We start from the raw sequence: 13,325 nt of genomic DNA, 5'->3' as shown, positions 1-13,325 counted from the left end.
AGCCATCCGTCTGTGTATGAACCAAGAGGGGGCAGGGGAAAGCAGGACAGCAAGGAACCGGCCTGGGAGGGGCCAAGTACTCATAGGACTTGGAAAGGGGAGAGATGATGAGGACCTGAAATGAACAGGCTGGAGGTAGAGGAGAGGTCGCCTGTCCACCGGTCCAGGGCGAAGGCAGCAGGCCGCAAGCATTTGAAATCACCAATCCTGGGTCCGAGGCATTCTCCACCAGATGTAGAACCTGAATAAAAAACCCGGGCAGAATTTTACTGTACGTGCACTCAGGGAGAGCCGGTGTGGCAACCTAGTGTCCAATTTGCAGTCCAGTGCAGCTTTTTATTTCTATAAACCGCTATGGGTGTTTTAATAGATATCCAATGAAAATACAGTTACAAGAATAATTCTTCATTGCCATGAACAAATACACCCTGTGCTGCCAATCAGACAGGACAAGTTACAAAACACCAAGCACACAACCAATATGCAAAAATCAGTTGGTCATTCCACCAGTGGGATACATTGTGCTGGACTGCGTGATGCTCACATGACAGATGATTCGGATAGTGTGGATTTTCCAATGCCTTTGTTAACCGCATCGCTGCTGCGGTTATTTTTGCGCTGTGCGGCTGTTTTCGAATAACCGCGTTACATGACAAGCTCAGCTCGTCATCCGCACACGTCACCCGTGGCTGATGACGAGCTGAGCTCGTCATCAGCATCGAAGGGGTTAATAACAAATTGTGCTGTATGCTCTGTCCAATCAGGGTCAAACACTTGATTCTATAATCTTGATTCTATAATTCATAGCAGGCTAATGCAAGATGTTGTTGGCCTTTCTTTACAAGCTGTTTACTTCTATGAGTTCCAGAGTTCACCAAGGGCATCTTAGCCTTAGCACACGTTCTGCAGGCCCTCACATCATTGAGTATCACAGGCCAGGATGACAGAAATGGGATTAGGGTTCCACAAAGTCACTTGTAATGAGGGTCTAAAAGGCAAAGGACAGCTCTCTGCATCGTGACTAAAAATGGAGCACTCTGGCAAACAATGTTACATTGTTGTAGCGAATACAATGGACAAGAAGAGCACTTCAACATTTACTTTCATATTTCTGAAGATGTTAGCAAGGAATACTTACAAGCAGGGGCATAGCTTCAGGGGGTTGACTTCTTGGACGGTTGTTGGGTTGTCTGTGTTGGATAGTCTCGTTGTGGACCACGAATAAATGACAAAACAGTGACCTTTGATGGAAAACTGGAAAAAGAGAGTGGAGAGTGAGAGAGATCTGGTGGCCGACTTTATAAATGTTAAACCAGATAACCTGGAATCAATACCAGCTTCCCTGCTAGTCCACTCTGGGTGATCCTCAGCAACCATTTTATTTCACAGAGCCTTCTATTTTTATATCCATCAATAGTATTTTTAGATACTTGAGAATTCAGGATGTGTACTGTACAAGAACCTTTTATGTTGCTTTACTAGACTAATTTTGCTCCACTTATAATAAGAATTTTGGCCATGTTTATAGTTTACATGACTACTGACTTGCCTCACTAAGGTGAAACGCTTCTATATATTAAAGGAATAAACATTTTTGAATTTTGAAGAGACTGCATCATTTTTACATTAACTTTGTTGCACAATTACATGCCAAACGTTTTCAAGACTTGGTTCGGGTTTGGACTCTTAGAACCTAGATCAGCTCTGGCTTGAGTCGCCCTATTAATTTGCTGGGGCGCCCACCACTATTGCAACTTGCATGGGTCCCTTGATAAAATGACTTGTAAAAAGGCTGGAAATGTGAACCCCTGCTTACATACACCGATTTGGCAACTCTACCAGCATGGCTTCTTATATTCGAGGCAAAGAAGAGTGCGTGCAATTAAAACACATTTAAAATAGGTGATCCCATTGTAGGGACTCCAGGCCATTGTGTTGGACGTGACTGTAGTCATACGTTCCCAGACAGAACCACCAGGCCCAGGTGGCACAAGCAAGGACATATGTGTGTGGGGTATGGGGGGGGGGGGGATTTGACACCCCCCCAATGCATTCTTGACTTGTTAGTTGTTCTGGGGACCCTTAGCTGGATTTGCTATGTCTTTGTCAATTTTTTCTCATTGTTCTAATTTCACTAAGAGCTTTTAACTTGTTTATTTCTTGCAGTGGAAGCTTAAATGTATATAGAGATAGATTCACCCTAAAAAATATTAAATCTAGACTCCTTGAATGGGTGCAAATTGTCTACTTTTTCAAATTCAAAAGCGTTAGCAGTAGCAGGCTTTGAAAGCTGTCCCATCTCAGGTTTCCATGCATACTACTGGCAATCAAGCAAACAAAAGTTGATGAGATGAATACAAATAGTCTAACCAGTGGCAATGGCTCAAGGTAGATTTATAACCCATTGTTTTTCACTCACTGTGCCACTCTAGACAAAGACCCAACTAAAGCAAATCACTTCTGACCTCGAATCTTATGAGAACAGGCTATCCAAACCTTGGTCATCAAACTCTTCAGACCACTGCTTTTAATTGGGGAACTTGATATTCACCACCCCTCCCCCCCACCTAAATTTCACTGACTAAGCAACATCCCTTGATACAAGGCATGCATTAAAACTTGAATAATTAGCCCAAAATCAAAAATATATGAACACAAATATTAGTTTGGGGCAATCATTTATGTACAACAAAGTATAATAGCTTTCTCTTTAAAAACTGTTTTCCCCACATGCAGTTTTGCTAAATATTTTGCACTACCACTTCAGGAACATGTTACACTTGCTAAGATATTGAACACCATGGGAGCAGGGCATGCGAGAAACTAATCAGCCCTTTACCTTTTTCTGTACAATCATTTATATCTGCGAACACGTGCTGTGTTTTATATCATAGCTGGACAGCATTGTATCAGGCACAACCTCTTCTGAAACCTCTTCTGAAATCTGGGAAGTTAGCTTTCATTTAGAGCTGAGTCTCAGATAACATTATGGGTACTGATGATGAGGGGTACAGATCAGACAAGTAGAAGAGGGTTTAATTGGAAAAATTCTACTTTGTCATCTACAGAACAATAACGTACCATTGCAAGTAGTGTTAGTTGTACACTCTGATCCACCCCAGAGTTGGGTAAGGCTTTTTGTAACTTTTAGATAGTGTAGATGGCAACAACTCAGAAGGGGTAACCATATTTGCCAGTATTCAGTTTTCGAATAAAAAAATAGAAGGATTTTTAAGGTGCCAACAATAGTAATAAGCATGATGATGACATCACATGACCTTTGAAATAAAAATGATGTCACAGAAAATAAAATCAAGTGGCACATGAGCCAGATCAAATTGCAGAAAATGACCAGTATAACAGCCAGTAACAGTTCAAAAGGTTATTATTTCACCTACATAAAAGGGAGACTATGGGGTCGATTATAATGTCATCCGGAAAGGCCCAGAACGGTATTCGATTTGTCCAAATCTGATTAGGAACCCTTTCGGAATGACTCGGTCACATTTCCCAACGAGATATTACGATGGCTGGGAAGCGTTCGAACTGTCTGGCTCGGTTTTGAAAGGCATTGGGAGTAACTGAGTCGTCCGGAGCCGAATATTAGCGATTTACGGAGTGCGTTTCCAGCCGAGCGATTATGATGTCATATTCAGACAGCCTTTCCGAATTGGTTATTCCGAAATGAATCAGCTGTTGAAATCTGACTTTGGGGCCCCGTATCAGGCCCCCTTCACCTGGGGCCCTCCGAATCAGGCCCGTGGGGGTACCCATGGGTCCCCCCTACCCTTGCATGCCAAGTGTGGCAGGCACCATGGGGTGCTTGCCACAGGGTACAAGGTTTTCCCCAACCACCCCTTTTGTCAATTGGAGCCTGTGTTCTTGTTCGGAACACAGGCTCCTATTGAAGTCAATGGGAGTCCAACCAAATCCTATCCGCATGCATCAAAATCGCTCCTTCAGGCTCCCCTGATCCGAGTCGTTTTGAAAGCATTTCGGAACCAAATCGGTCGGAATGCTTTCAGGACGAGATCGGAATCAGCCCCTATGAGTCCAATTGACCTGAATCAATACTACAAGCCCCAGATGCAATACTTTGGAATCACCATTGCTGTTGCTGTTCCCTGCAGTCTCTCTCTCTCTCTAGTAAGTAAGTAAATTGATACTTGTATAGCGCACTACTCACCCGCAAGGGTCTCAAGGCGCTTGTACGAATACCGCTGTGGAACCCATCCTGGCTTTCCCTGTGAGGCGTCCACTCCTGGGCACCCCCAAGGTGGAGGCCAGGCATCCTTAGCGTTGTGGGGGCCGTTGTGGAGATTAAGCAAGCTATTGCCCAGAGTTGCAGAGTGGGACTCCATGATTGGAATAGGCACCGAGGCGAGAATTATCAGGTCCGTGGAATTTTAAGCCCAAGACCCGCCGAGGCGGGGAATTGAACCCTGGTCCCGGGCAAGACCTCTGCATCAGGGTCTGCCGCTCTAATCATTGAGCCACACTTCTCTTTCTCTCTCTCTCTCTCTAACCCCTCCTCCTGTCCCACCAAATCCTCCACTCTTCTCCACAGGCATGTATTGAATTGATTTTGCTTACAACTTGCAGCCAGTATGTGCTGGAAATACGCAACTTCTAGCTAGTTCTATTAAAATGCTGTGGGAAATCCCTAACCTTTCAAAGTGTCTATTAAAATCATGGTATGTCACACTCATTAGTTATATGTATTAATGCACTATAGAACTCCTACACTAATGCAGCAGGTGCAGTGTTACCAGAGCCTAGCTCATGTTCATTTGCCTAAAGAGTCAACAAATGAAGCTAGCTGTTATAAACCTGTGTATTAAAACAGCTCTCTCAAGTCAGACCTAAAAATTCATGTAGGTTAATGACTGCCCCCCTCCCATCTGTGCTGCCACCAGAGAAAACACCACAAATTATCTAGGGCCTGATTACGATGCCAGTCAGGCTGCCGGTCCAACCACCATGGCCGCACTCCGATTCCGACTCCCGAGGCCGGAAAAGCTCTGCCTGCCGTATTACGATGCAACTGTTGCTACCATTGATGTTTCCTCATCAGCAGTGCCCAGCTCCCCAAACATGTGGCTGCAAGTGGGTACAAAGTCACAGGAAACGTGCAGTTGTACACATTTGCATGGCACATGTGGGGACATGCCTTGTGCACCATGTACCCCATTGCTGGAGTCTGGTGATATATGCACAGTCCAGTCAATAGGAATACATGCCACATGAGGACTTTTCTAGATTCCACTGACAACACAGGACCAGCAGGATTCAGCAGCTGATGTGAAGGGGGGACCTAGAGGAAGAGATCCACGCTGGAGTCCACCAGGGAAAAGGGGAAGCAGCTGAATGTTCACCCCTTTTTCTGACAACTCCAGGCAAATGGTTGGACCGCCATGGTCGGGACATTGGAAAACAACATCACAATCGGGAAGGCGGTCAAATCTCTCTGTACAGCCCTATGGCTGCTGTTCCTCTTCAAACACAAACTCGGCGGTCGGAAGAAGACTGTCGGAGTCGGTGGTCTGTCGGCGGTCAGTCAGAGTACATGCTAGATGGATCGTAATCCGGCAGTCATACCGACCATTTCCAAGAACACCTTCAGCGGTCCGACCGCATCCAACAGAGCCATGGAATGGGGTCCGATGAGCATCGTAATCAAGACGCTGCTAGTTATCTAAAACACTTTAATGGCATTACAATGTAATTTGTTTGCCTCTGAAAGTTCATGCTCAGGCAGTTGAATAAATAAACAAAATGTTCACAGCTGCATGGAGGGCAAACACTTTTTTGTGGAAGCACACAACATCTGCCCTATCAAAACATGTACTCCTGGCTCCCAACATGTGGCGGGCGCTAGAGCCCCTTTCTATTGATTTTTGTGGCTATGCTGAACTTGTTTTAATTTTTCTTTCATTGTGCCTTGGTAGAAGTTGCTGCATTCAACCTGGGCTTTTAAAATAGTAGTATTAATAAGTAGGTGGTAGAACCGCTGCTGAAGCAGTAGTGTACTCTGTAAATCTATAGGGTAGGTAGGGTTGGTAATCTTTTAACAATGTGGTGATGTCTTTAAACCTGGTGCACTTTGTCGTGTAGATCCTAAAAGTACAAAGGATCTGCATGTTTATTGAACAATATAAACTAGGGGATTGGTGTCTAGACTGATTCCGGACACCCCCACCTGCCATTGTCAGCACATAGCCCAGCTAGCTCACAGTGCCAATATAAGCCCCCTACCCTTACCAAGGAGCAAATAGGTTCTGGAAAACACCGAACCTGACAACCCTTGACCCTTCAGGGATCGTGGAACAGTACAGTACTTTTCGTTAAGTCAATCGTGCTCGCTTAGTCTCAGAGAGATACACAGAATAAACATTGGAGACGTTTTCAATAAGCATTTATAGAACCAGTGTCATTCTAGTACAAAACATGTTTGTTGCAACAATCAATAGACAGAAGCAAATGTAAGAGATTTACAAGCACCAATAGAGTAAATAGAAGGTAGAATTCTACCATGGTGCTAAAACAGTAAATATATGCAAGCATATAAACATGACAGTAATCAAGCATACTCCTACGATGCGGACCCTACCTAAGCGTATCTAGCATGTATGTGGGTGTACCCCCAAGAATCCCCCAGGAAAGAGCCAACCCCATTACCTGATGGGAGAGAATGAAGGACCCCGATTGGGCACGAGTTGGACACCCCTCAAGGGATATCAGACAACTGTGTGTTAAAGCTTCACAGTGCAGGGAACTCCGTGTCTTGTATCAGCATAGAAACGTCTCCGCTAGCTACCTAGGAAGGTGCAGTTCTTTTATACCCAAAAGGTAGCTTTGGGGTTCTACCACAATCGATATGTTGTTTGTACAATTATGTAGATGAGCCTAAATCAATAATTTCGATCATGCAAAGAAGCCATGTCGCCCTAGGATGAAGATAGCAATGACTTTTGTACAGAATATGTTAATCGTGTTATGTACGTCATGTGCAGGGGATTTTACTAAGAATCTTCATGCATAATAAATGAGAATAGTTCCAAGGAAACCAATAAACATTTATTTAGCACATAACTGGGTAAAAGGTCAGTGCTAGAACCGTTATGCAGAGCATGGTAGGGCAAATGTATGTAAACTATCCCTTTGCTACTTAAACATAGTTTAGGGAACATAACACCCACTACTCACCTGAAGGTCGACAAGGTCAACTAATGCTAAAATATGCCTACTAAAAAGCATATAACCAATGTCTAAAAACGTTATATATACTGAGAACATCAAAAGCTATGGTGCTCAGTAAGAGCAGAAGAAAAATAAAACAAAATTATGTTTCTCATTCCAAGTTGGTTTTGTTTTGGAAAAGGCTGAATTGTTCCCATCACATGGAGAGCCAAATGTTTATGTGTTTTGTGTGGGAGACGCAACATTACTGTTGCTCACATTCACAGATGCGGTCCCTGTAACACTTCCTGTATCAGGTCGATGCAGCAAAGGTGATCTCCTCCTGTTCCCACAGCAGCCGCAGAGGAAGCACTCAACACCTCTGATCCTGTTGTAGAGCAGTTGTCTGTTCTGACAGATGCTAAAGCAAAACAGGCAAAGGAACATGAGTAGATGCAGTCAAACCAGACTGGTCTGAATGACAGGAACCAATGCGTGCTCAAATCCAGAAGCTGAGCTGTTCCCAGATGAAGCACCATGCATTCACAACACCAGAAGTGTTTTTTCCATCTCTCGATGAACTGGGACATCCATTGCGAAGCAGGAAAATTAAAACTTGGTTGCCCACTACAAGTAGTATGAAGGTCTCCAAAAGCGCTTCCGAATATGGAGTGCATGAATGCTGGAATGACTCAGAAGATTGTCTAAAAGTTGCTCAATAGTCCAGAACCTATCAGTTTAAATAGATGCACAATCCCCCTCATATCAGACATGTTAAAGATGCGATGAGCCATTACCCTGAAATGAAGCTGGTCGTTCGTATGGACTGGTGCCTGTATCTCATATGATAACCATGATACCTGGAGATCAAACGTCTCAGGCTGAGGTTAAGGCCACATCTATCTGAAAAGTCATGGCTTTCAGTCTGCTCAGAGAATCAGACCGTTTAAAGGAAACCTTCAATGAAGGCCATAGTGTTGCCTCCCTAAATGGGTGGGCCGGTGGAAACAATACTTCCATACAGCAAGTAACCCTGGAACTTACTGTGACCAGATATACGATGCCTGGTACCATCCCACAACAGCCTTGATCATTCAGCATTAAATAGATCCCATTTAAGAGCAGTTCGAACACCGGATGAATCACGGCGGCTGGGAAACCCTTTAAGTGACAGGACAAGTTAGCAACCGAAGCATTACAGGCCCCGTGGAGCGAAAGGTCCTTCCAAACTAAGTTCGCACTTGTAGCACTTTCACAGTTTGAACCGCTGAGAAGAACTTCAGTGTCCACATTCCTGCATCTAAATCTGTAAGGTAATTCCCAGTACACATGTATATATCCTTCTCCTAGCGCTTCATCTCTGCCTACCTGGTGATACTAGAGACAATATTGAAATTGGGAAGTTGTGACTGGCAATGTAATATAGCCATGGATTACCCATTCTGTGGAAGGTGATTCAGCCATGGTGAAATGTAATTGGTCCAATTTTTCAATGTACAACATGCTATATTTTGCATCTTTTTGTGCCATTACCATCCATCTTTTCGTTGAATTGTATACAGAAAACAAAATCGTACTATTGATGTAACGCCAGGGCACATGGCCAGTACGTAACTATTGCAGCATCCAGCTTAGCAATATAATAGACCGCAATTGCGATTGTTCATGTTGTAGAATAGACAAATCCTGTTCCATATCTATTGCAGAAGACACAATGTTGCCCAGTCAATAAATCCTGGATGATAATGTGGGCATACCATTGTCAACCGCACCCAAGGCCATTTCAAAGTTAACCCTATCTATTTTGCGTAGTCTCTCAGCAGCCTTATGTTGAGAGATTTTCCATAGCTCGTTGTGAATAGCATACAAGAAGCACCTTTGGCATGGCTTCTGGAGACCTAACAAAAAATCCGTAAGCTCCATGTCATCCGAGAGTAGCGATTAGTGTTGTTTCACCTGGGACAGTGTTGAGGTCTTTAGCCACTTTAGTCATAACTTTCCAACACTGTAAGATGTCACCACCTGAGTGTTAAGATTGTAAATAGCACTGATCATGCCTATGGATACTAAACCCTATGGTGGTACCCCTGAATCTTGACTGACAGCTATTTGAGTCGATAGGCCAAACCAAGCATCCCGTTCAATTGGGGTTAGATGAATTGTAAGAAACCATTGTGTAGCATGGCATCTAATGTATCCTCACTGTGTTGTGTGTTGTTTTGCCAATCCTCAAAGTGTGTAAGTGAGGGAATCTGAAGTGTGTTCAAATACTTGATCTTGGCTAGCCCAAGACAGGACGTCTGTTGCACAGTCCTGATCAGGAAAATCATTTGATGTGGTATGAGGCATGCTCTAAATAAGGCCTCAGTTCCCTGAACCTGCTAATCTCTAGTCCCCCAGACAGATTTTGTTTCTATTGTATCCTTCCAAAAGTCAAACCCTTGTATATCAGCTTAGCATTAGTGAGCATGTTTTTCTTTGCAGGTGTAGGTGCAAGCTTATAGTAATAAGAGGTTGGGTCTGAAGTGTAAAAGTCTGCAAAAATAAGCAAACTTCTGTGCAAATGTTGTTGAACTACCTTTCGGTGGTGTTGGGCAATGTTACCATTGATGGTAAGTGAAAACATTACGTGGGATACTTGCCTTGTGCAAAAAAGAGTGACCATAGTGTTGGTCAGACAGCATAGTATGCACAGTTTCAATGTCCCAAACATCAGAAAGAGTACTAGAGGTGATGATATCCGTAAAATAAATTTTGAATACATAAGGAATTATTTATAAGTTCATTAGGACTATACACATCATAGGAAACTCTGTCCCAAACTATTCTTTCAGGAACTGCTGTAATGTTTATAAGGACAGGTCTCTCAGTTCACAGTGTAATGATGCATGCGGTTTCAGGACCAAGTTTGCGTGTTGTCTTGCATAGCGTTCTGGGAGGTAATGTCCATTCAGGAACAAGAAAAAAACTATACCAATCCAAAGGACTAGGAACAGTAGACCAAATGCAAGCCAGAGCTGTAGCCAGGGAAAAAGAAAGTAAGTCTTTTTCAGCCAAAGGTAGAAATCATAAATTCGTTGTTTGTGAGGAACAGGCGGTGGCTGTAACTCCGGTTCACTTGGATCCAAGAAGAAATTGTCAAAATCAATGAAGTAGTCAGACGCAGCCCGATCTATCTTTGGTAGCTTAGCAGATTTTGTTGAGCTAGCTGATGCCTCTGTTCTAGACATATTCACAAAGACGTCGGTATTAGGCCAAATCGAGATCTTTGGGGGCGATTACGATGAGGACCGCCGGCCCGGCGGTGGCAGACTTCCCGCCATCACCCTGAATAGTCCCACCGCCAAATTAGGATGGCGGTGAGAATGGGAAAGGTACAGCGGCAGACATCCGGCAAGGCGGTCCTTTCCCACCCGCATTGCGGGACACGGTACTATGGGGCAGTAGCGGCCGTGCCGTACAGGCACCAATGTGTGCATTTGCACGTCTGTATTTTTGGGCAGGAATTCCGCAGCAAAAAGACAGGCGGTGAATGCCTTTGGGGGCCTGTTGTGGGCCCCGGGGTTGGTGGGGCGTTGGGGTACTGCAGGTGGGGGGTAGCTATGGTACCCCATACTTATGCATGTGCAAGGTGGCAGGCACCGCACGGTGCCTATCACATTGTACATACGTATGCACAACGTGTATTTTTATATTATGGCAAGTGCTGCAGGCCGCCGCAATGTAAAAATACAGGATGCGCCCGCCAGTATGGCAGGCGCATCACAATTCGTATAGCTGGACCGCCGCACCTATGGCGGGCGGTCCCATTTGCATCTGCGATGGCGGGCGGACACATCGTAATCATCCCCTTTGTGTCATTTGTAGGTTGATGTTGTTCATTTTCAACAGGTACAAGTTGCATCCCATTGTTGGTAACTCATTTACTTCACGGAGTGGAGTCTTCAAAAATGATCAATCATTCCATCTGAACTTCTGGTATGGTAGCGAGAGGAGATCTGTGACTACCCAGAAGCCCATGCGGCCTACAGTTGATAATCAACTACATAGTGTGGTTGGATCAGATCAATTGAGACGAATATCTTGTCTTTGCAGCCGGCATGGGGCGGAAGAAGTACTATTCTTGTTCCTTTAACAGCCAGGAGTGGAACAGGCTCAAATTCTTTTTTGTCCACTATCTTACGGGAAGAACTTTCAGTTCTCCAGTGGCTGTGCATTTTTCTTGGAGATTGCTTTGTAATACCCAGAATTCAATGAGTTCAATGAGTTCCTGTAAAACGATCAAAGATTTAAATGGTTTTTCATTCACCAGTGGGCTGCCACAGTCAAGGTCTGGTACCCACATTCTTATCCCAAACAGGGCTTCATATGGAGTAAGGCCGCCTAGGAATTTTCTTGGCAGGTTGTTAAGTGCCCTCTAGACCCCATTTTTTTTTCTTTTTTTAAAATTTGTTTTTATTGCAGAATTACAAACTCGACATCGAAACAGGTCACCCATTTCCCTCATGGTATTGCATAACACATCCATTTGCCGTTAAGATTGTACACAGCCATTCAGCCCACATCCCGGAGGCTGGGCGGTGCACCAATTCGTTCCTGCAATCCATCATAGTGAACATCTCAGAGTTGACCGGGTGACAGCACAATCTAGCATCTGCTTTTACCCCAAACTCCCCCCCCCCCACTAGCCGTCGACCTAGTCGGCGGAGCCCCCTGTGTGGGCAACCCCAGCGGCACCAGTGCGCACTGTAGCGGGTCCGGTCCATTTCGTGCAGCAGTGGTTAGCACCGATGACCGCCGACCGTAACTCACTACTATTCCCAGTATGCCGCTCCAAGCCTTATATCTCGTATCCACAACCCCTGAACCCTCACCACAGGCACTCCCCCTAATGGCCCCACGGTATTCTAGTAACACCCCTATAAACTCCCCCCTCCCAACTTGCTGCTGATACTGGTTATAACTGTCAAGCGTGAATGAAGGGTTTACCCTTAGTCGGGCATGTGCAATCTATCATCCTATCTCCACAGAACTCCTCGCTCCGAAAGTGCCTATTCTTCGTCCTCAATCAGGTAGTCCCTCAATGCCTGCACTACCGCTTCCCAGGCCCTCGCCATCTCTAGGCTCTTCTCATTGTCCGTTCTAGTAGCCTGCCGCATTCTGATCACACCCTCACAACTGGCCCACTTCAACAATTCATTTGTCCATCTCCGCACTGATGGTCCCTCCCTAGATTTCCAGTGCCAAGTAATCTCTCTCTGGGCCAGTAGAAATCCCAGGTCAATAAACTTACTCGTAACCTTTGTCTTCGCTGTGTGGGGGAACCAGAGCAGCAAGCATGCGGCCATATCAAATTCCACCTCCCGGTCAGTAACTGCATTCAGTAGCTCTCCCACCTCCGGCCAATAATCCCCCAACTTCGGGCACCCCCACAGCATGTGATCCAGCTCGACCTCCGATGCTAGACACCTCGGGCAGACCGCACCTTGCACGTGAAAATGTCTCCTGAGTTTCCCCGGGGTCAGATAGGCTCTATGCAGTATGAAGAAGTGTATCTGTTGGAAGCGGGCGTTCCTACTACCCTTCCATGTGCGTTTCAATATGTGGCCCCAGACTGTATCCGGTATGGGCTTGCCTATGCTCTCCTCCCACTTCGATTTCAGCATGTGCAATGGCTCCAGGCCCTCGTTCAGCATTCGGGATTGGAGGCAGGTCACTGCTTTAAATGTGCCCGCAGCTATCAACACGTACTGACAAGCCATAGTCACATCCGGTTCTGCCAGCCCACCCTTCCAATGCTTTTGGATCGCTGCAACTACCGCTGCATGCAGGAGAAAGTGCCCCTCCGGGAGTCCGAACTGATCTCACAATTCCGCGAAGGGAGCCAGCTCCCCATTTACATAGAGGTCCCCCACAATCTGTAGTCCCAGCTCTTCCCATTCTAATAACGGAGACCAATCACCCCCGTGTGGAAGTGCCGTCAGCATCCCAAGAGGGATCTCCGGAGCATATGGCCTGGCCACCTTCGCCCTTTTCAGACTCCTCTGCCAGCACAGCCGAAGCGTCCTTTCCTCCATAGTGAGGGCTCCTAACTCTATTTTTTGCTGCATTACGATATACGATAATACATGCCGCTGAATACCTGT

Source organism: Lissotriton vulgaris, chromosome 5, assembly GCF_964263255.1.
Source record: "Lissotriton vulgaris chromosome 5, aLisVul1.2, whole genome shotgun sequence".
Classification (NCBI taxonomy): domain Eukaryota; kingdom Metazoa; phylum Chordata; class Amphibia; order Caudata; family Salamandridae; genus Lissotriton; species Lissotriton vulgaris.
This window is presented reverse-complemented; position numbering follows the sequence as displayed.